This window comes from Elephantulus edwardii, unplaced genomic scaffold (assembly GCF_000299155.1).
Source record: "Elephantulus edwardii isolate Elephantulus edwardi_28Jun2011 unplaced genomic scaffold, EleEdw1.0 scaffold00087, whole genome shotgun sequence".
In the NCBI taxonomy this organism is placed as follows: domain Eukaryota; kingdom Metazoa; phylum Chordata; class Mammalia; order Macroscelidea; family Macroscelididae; genus Elephantulus; species Elephantulus edwardii.
The window spans coordinates 3,441,011-3,447,038 of NW_006399837.1; positions in this window are offsets into that span (position 1 = coordinate 3,441,011).

Genomic DNA, 6,028 nt, shown 5'->3' on the forward strand with positions numbered 1-6,028 from the left:
GCAAGCAGGGTTGTGTCATCTGCATAACGCAGATTGTTAATAGACCTTCTATCAGTCCTGACACCACACTTCTCCTCATAGAGCCCAGCCTCTCGGATAATCTGCTCTGCATACAGGTTGAAAAGGTATGGAGACAGGACATATCCCTGGCGTACGCCCTTCCCAATTTTGAACCATGCGGTGTTACCCTGCTCTGTTCTGACGACTACCTCTTGGTCTAAGTGTAGGTTTTGCATTAGCACGATTAAATGTTCTGGGATTTCCATTCTTCTCAGAGTCAGCCACAGTTTGTTATGATGATGCACACAGTCAAACATCTTTGCATAATCAATGAAACATTCATAAACATTACAATTTACATGATTAATTCCCATTGATTGATACCTATTATCACTGTGTCTTTTCAAGCACCTATTGAACATTTCCCATTCCTTCACGTCCCACTCCCTCCACCAACCTCTGCTATCCCAGTGATTTTCCACCTTCTTTTTCAGTAAATGAATGGACTGAGAAGCTATGGTACATCCACACAATGGGATAGTATGAGCACTAAGGGACACTAGACTCTCATGGAGAGTCTAGAGAACATTATGCTGAGTGAGATATTTCAGTCATAGAAGACAAATACTACAAGAGACCATGATTGTGAAAATAGGAAGATAAGGATGCACAAATGTTCAAAGGGCACTAAGATACTCTTGCTTTTCACAGCTGGTGTTCGTTTTCTACAATGAAAAGCCCAGCAAACTCCAATGTTGTTAAATTGATCTGGACTCATAGAACCCACATGCGGCACAGTAGAAAGACTCCATAGAGTCGGCTGGACTTCAGTCTTTATGGAAGCACGTCTCTAGTTCGCTTTTCCTTGGTGACACTGAGTAAATCTGAACGACCAGCTTTTGACTAGTATTAATAGCGGAGTGTAAACCATTTGTGCCACCCAGCAATCTATCAAAACCCACCAATTCTCCAAAACTAACACAAATGTCTTGCTTCTTTCTGACTTTGAGCATCTTTTCCTCATCTCAGAGGCAATGATATCTTTGGCAACAGACGAGATTCAGAAGGAGAGTGGACTTCTTGCATGGAATTGTACCTTCCCACAGAGAAGGTCAAGGCACTACACGTCCAACCAGTGCCCCTCCGACCACTTCACTCCCTTCTAGTCTACGTCCAATCCCACATTTCCTGTCTCCAAAGAGTCTCACCAGATCTCAAGCTGGCCAGGCCTCAAGAAAACTGAGAAACCACACTGTCTTGGTCCAAAGAAATGGAGACACCAGGCTTACATTTTTCTCTTCCATTAGTATTCAAGTATTTTAATGAACACCAGACTTTACGATTTGTTCCTAGGGGAGGATATTTGAGTTTTCTGTGGCTCATTTTATTTTTAATATTTTTTAAAAAAGAGACTTTCCCTCAATGAGGCATAACCATAATTGCGTTTGTAAGTAGTAGTAGGCTGTGTTTGGTTAGTGGAACTGTTTTATAAATGTGGTGACAAAAATTAATTTCACGTTCCTTTCGTAAGGTGCTTTCCAGTTTTTCCTTTCTTTTAATTTATCAAGACCTGAAGGCTTATGTAAATGTTATTGCACCACTACTCACAGGAAGCCAGTTAAGCCAGTGCAGGTAGAGAAAAAACCCTCATGCAATATAAAGGGTATTCAAATTGCTCCGTCTAACGACGAAGAAGAGCAAATCATCCCCAAAGTATAAGGTGGTTTAAAGACAGGGAATTGAGGACTAAATTTGAAGCTGACATCTTGACAGCCTCATGACCTAGTTTCAGGCACAGAGCTACGAACGAGAGTGACAAATGAGGAGAAGGAGAGGCCGACTGGAGGAGGCTACAAGTCAGAGACAAAAGGAGAATGAGGATGAAGGCACAGAGCGAGGAGAAGGGAGGACAGAGCAGGGCCATTAAGAATAAGACAATGGAACGTAGGAGAGATAATACTTCAAAGTGATTCTCTGAGATCAATACACTGAATTCATTATTTACTTTTCTCATTACCTTAACCAAAACTTAAAAAAAAAAAAATCAGCCAACTGAGGGCTAATTTTATGTTCATTTTTCCAATTATTTAGACGATTTGCTCTTGTTTTGTGCCATCGAGGTAAGTACCGCCCACAGCAGCCTTGTGGACAACAGATCTGACCCTGTCCTATCCTGAGCCATCCTCATCATCTCTGTCACACACCCATTGCTGAAGTCACCCTGTCATTCCATTTCGTTGGGGGTCTTCCTCTCTTTCACTGACCCTCCACCTTTCCAAGCATGATGTCCCTCTCCAAGGAATGTTGTTGTTGTTGTGTGTCATCGATTCAGAAGTGACTCATCCTTCAGCAGTTTTTCAGAGGCAGTAAACTGCGTGGGAGGAGATTGCCCATCCCCCCACAGAGCAGCTAATGGATTAGAAGCCCAAGCCTTTAGGATTGCAGAACAGCTTCTGACCACTAGAGGCGCTCCAAATACCTGAAGGGCTGTTTTGTTGAGGTTTTTTTCCTTCTATTCTCCCTTGTCCCTGTGACCTGGTAAGCCTGACACTGAGAAGGAAGAATTTCCCAAGACCTGACCTGGAATGTGTTCCCCATCGATCACCTCTGTCTCTCAGGGTCTTCCATCCCTTTCCTTGAGCAGGTGAATGATGTCGCTCTCTCCTTTTTGAATTCTTCATTTCATTTTTTACCCCACTGGTATTTTTTTCCCCCCAGCTTCACATTTCCTATCTCCAAGGGTGCTCTGATGGCTTACTGGTAAGGAACTGTCCTGCCAATGCAAAGGTACACGGTTCAAATCCATCAGAAATATGGGCAATCTCCTCCTGTGCGATTAACTGCCTCTGACAACCTACCGGAGGGTCAGCTGTGACTCAGCTCCTGCTCAATGGTACAAAACAACAACAACATCATCTACAAGTAGTCTCTTAGGTCATTCCGGGGTTAAGAGACAATATCCAAAACCAAAAGCCCAAGCCACTGTATTCAGTCCAATCTAACGTACAGTGAGCCCACAGGACAGAGCAGAGCTGCCCCTTGGGCTTTTCAAGGTCGTCACTCTCAGGAATTAGACCGCCTCACCTTTTGCCAGTCAATTACTTGTGGGTTCAAACCACCTATATTGTAACAAACCACCTACAGTGTAACAAGCCACCTATAGTGTAACAATAGAGAAAAGAAAAGAAGAGCAGGCTATCACATAGCCTAGCATCAGTAACGTGGATTTCAGACACTCCACCCATCTTCAGATACCTGCTAGCATCTGGCAGAGATTGATTAGAGCAGTACTGCTTCCAAATTTCCCAGCAGGCATGTGATGGTCTTTCTTGTGACAGCAGTACAAGGCAAGGCGTAGGAGAGGTACTGAAGAGCAAGGATGTCGATTTGAAGGTTAAGGTGCACCTGATTCAAGCCATAGTCTTTTCAATCACTTGCTATGCATTTGAAAGCTGGATAATGAAGAAGGAAGATAGAAGAAGACGTCTTTGAGTTACGGTCTAGAAGAACAGTATTAACAGTATTATTAAAAGTATTAACAGCCAAAGAGAACAAATAACATATCTTGGAGAAGGTATAGCCAATGTGCTCCTTAGAGGTAAGGGTGGTGAAGCTTCCTGTCACATACTCTGGGCATGTTGTTAGGAGGGCTGCTTCTTGGAGAAGTGCATCATGCTTGTAAAGTCAGCAGGTCGGTGAAAGAGAGGAAGACCCTCAACAAGTTGTACTAACAAGGTGACTGCAAGTAATGGGCTTGAGTATTCCAGAGATGATGAGCATGGCACAGAAAAGCACAGCGCTCAAATCTGTTGTTCATAGGGTCGCTATGAGTCATACTCAGCTCAATGGCACATAACAACAGTAACAACCTCCAGAACTGTGTACGATAGTAAGTCATCTTACTTTGGTAAGTTAGTCTTTTCAACAGTATCCACGAGACATCAACAGATTGGCTAGAACCCAAAGAATGTATTCTTAAGTATTTTTAAATATGCAGGTGTTTGTTGATATATATTGAATAATTAGGTTCAAAGAAATATACTTCTCTTGGTATGAATATTGCTAGAAGGAATATTCCAGCATGGGCAATTTTAGGTCAGGAAACACCTCACAGGGGTATAGCTTAGAGACAAGCAGGACTCGTTGAAAGGTATCAGGCCCATGCTAGAAGATAAATTACATGCCATTTCCTAGCAAACAAGAGCACATATTGTTGTGCTGTTAGGTGCCAATGAGTTGACTACAGTAATGTATTGCAAATAATAGACAGATACTTCGCAGACTTGCTATTTACTGCTGTCTCAGCTCATTAGTAGATTCTCAAGTCTTATCCTGCGATGCTGGGAATCTGGCAAGATTTAGCATTTTTAGGATGCTCAGATGATTCTCTTATAGGTGGTTCCGGGGCTGTATTCTGAAGCAGCCTCTAGCTTTGAAAATTGCACAGTTCAAAAAGGAACTTCTAAAGTGGAGCTTTTATGCCTCTGCAACCTAGACTTTATCATCATTCATCATGCATGCGTAGATACAGAAGATGCGGACTTCAAATATGGTGGTTGGAAGGCCTTTCATAACAACTCCAGTGCCAAAGCCCCCACTGGTGTTTACAGCCTGGGTTCTGATGACAGTAGAATTGGTGGATCCCTCCCCACAAGAATCTATTTGCATCTCGTAATGTGCACAGGTGCAAAGGAGGGCCCCTAGGGAAAAGCAAGAAAGAGTTCTGCTCCCATTAGTGATTCAAATATGCATCCTTGATACCTTAGAATAAAACTGTCAGAGGCCGGATTAGAGGAACGACAAGGGTGGTCCTCGGAGCAACCTCACAGCAGGAAGAGGAGGATGTGTATTAACAAGATGTAACATCAAGCCCTAAGTGTCCTAGGAGGAGAGAAAAGTGATGCTCCGTGGACAGTGTGCAACTGGGCTTGTAAACTAGCAGTCACTGTCCCACAAATGCCACATACAACAACAGCAGTGACAGGATGACAAGAATCCTGTCTCCCTGGAGCATGCTTACAACAACGTGCAGATCTGGAGCTGCAGGAGGCTGGCAATGGGCAATGCTGCTTTCCAGGCACCAATGGCCAAGCTGGATGCATGGCTGGGAAACCTCGGGAATTTCAGGGAAATATATACTTAAACAGGCTGGATACTCATCAGTGTCAATCAGATACCTGCTCCCCAGAATCTAAAGGTGTGAAGTTTTTAAACCAACAAGAATTGGCTATTAATGTCATGTCATCCATTCATATTCCCAAAGAGAAAAGGATGGGTAAACAAATTCCATTTGTATTATGTTGTTAGCTGTTGTAGAAATCTGCTCAACAAAGGAAATACTGGATACTGAATTCCTTTAAGTGATTACCTTACAATGTTCTTAATGCCTTTCGTAAATAGTCTCTGAGTATGTTTCAATTGATAGGATTGTCAGGTTTTCACCCATACACAAAAATACAAGGTGGGGGTGATTGTGGTTCCCTGCTGTCAGGTCGGTTCTGATTCATAGCTAACCCTCGGCAGGTTTTCAGAGGCAGTAAATTGCAAGAGAAGAGACTGCCCATCCTTCCCATAGAGCAACTGGGGGATTTGAACCCTGTGCCTTTTGGAGATTGCATCACAGTTTCTCAGCACTAGGCCACCATACATCTTTCAAGTCAAGAGTTACCTTGCTTGCTTTCTCTCTACTCAAAAGTCCTTGTTTCTGGTTATGGTCTTCTGCAACTCGAATCAAGGAAGGAGCTGTTGTATGAATATGCCATGCAAACCTCACTGTGGACACCAAGCCCTATCCTCTCCATCTCCAAGCTTTGGAGAAACAAAATGTCAATAAATTGGCTCAGTACTAAATTTCAAACGCCATTTCATTCCCCTCTCACACTGTTTACAAACTGAATAAACCAACATTTTACTTAACTCTAAACTGAGCTTTAAAATGTTTATTGCAGCTTTGTTCACAATAGCAAGGAGTTGGAAACAACCTAAGTGCCCATCAACAAACGAATGGCTAGAGAAGCTGTGGTATATT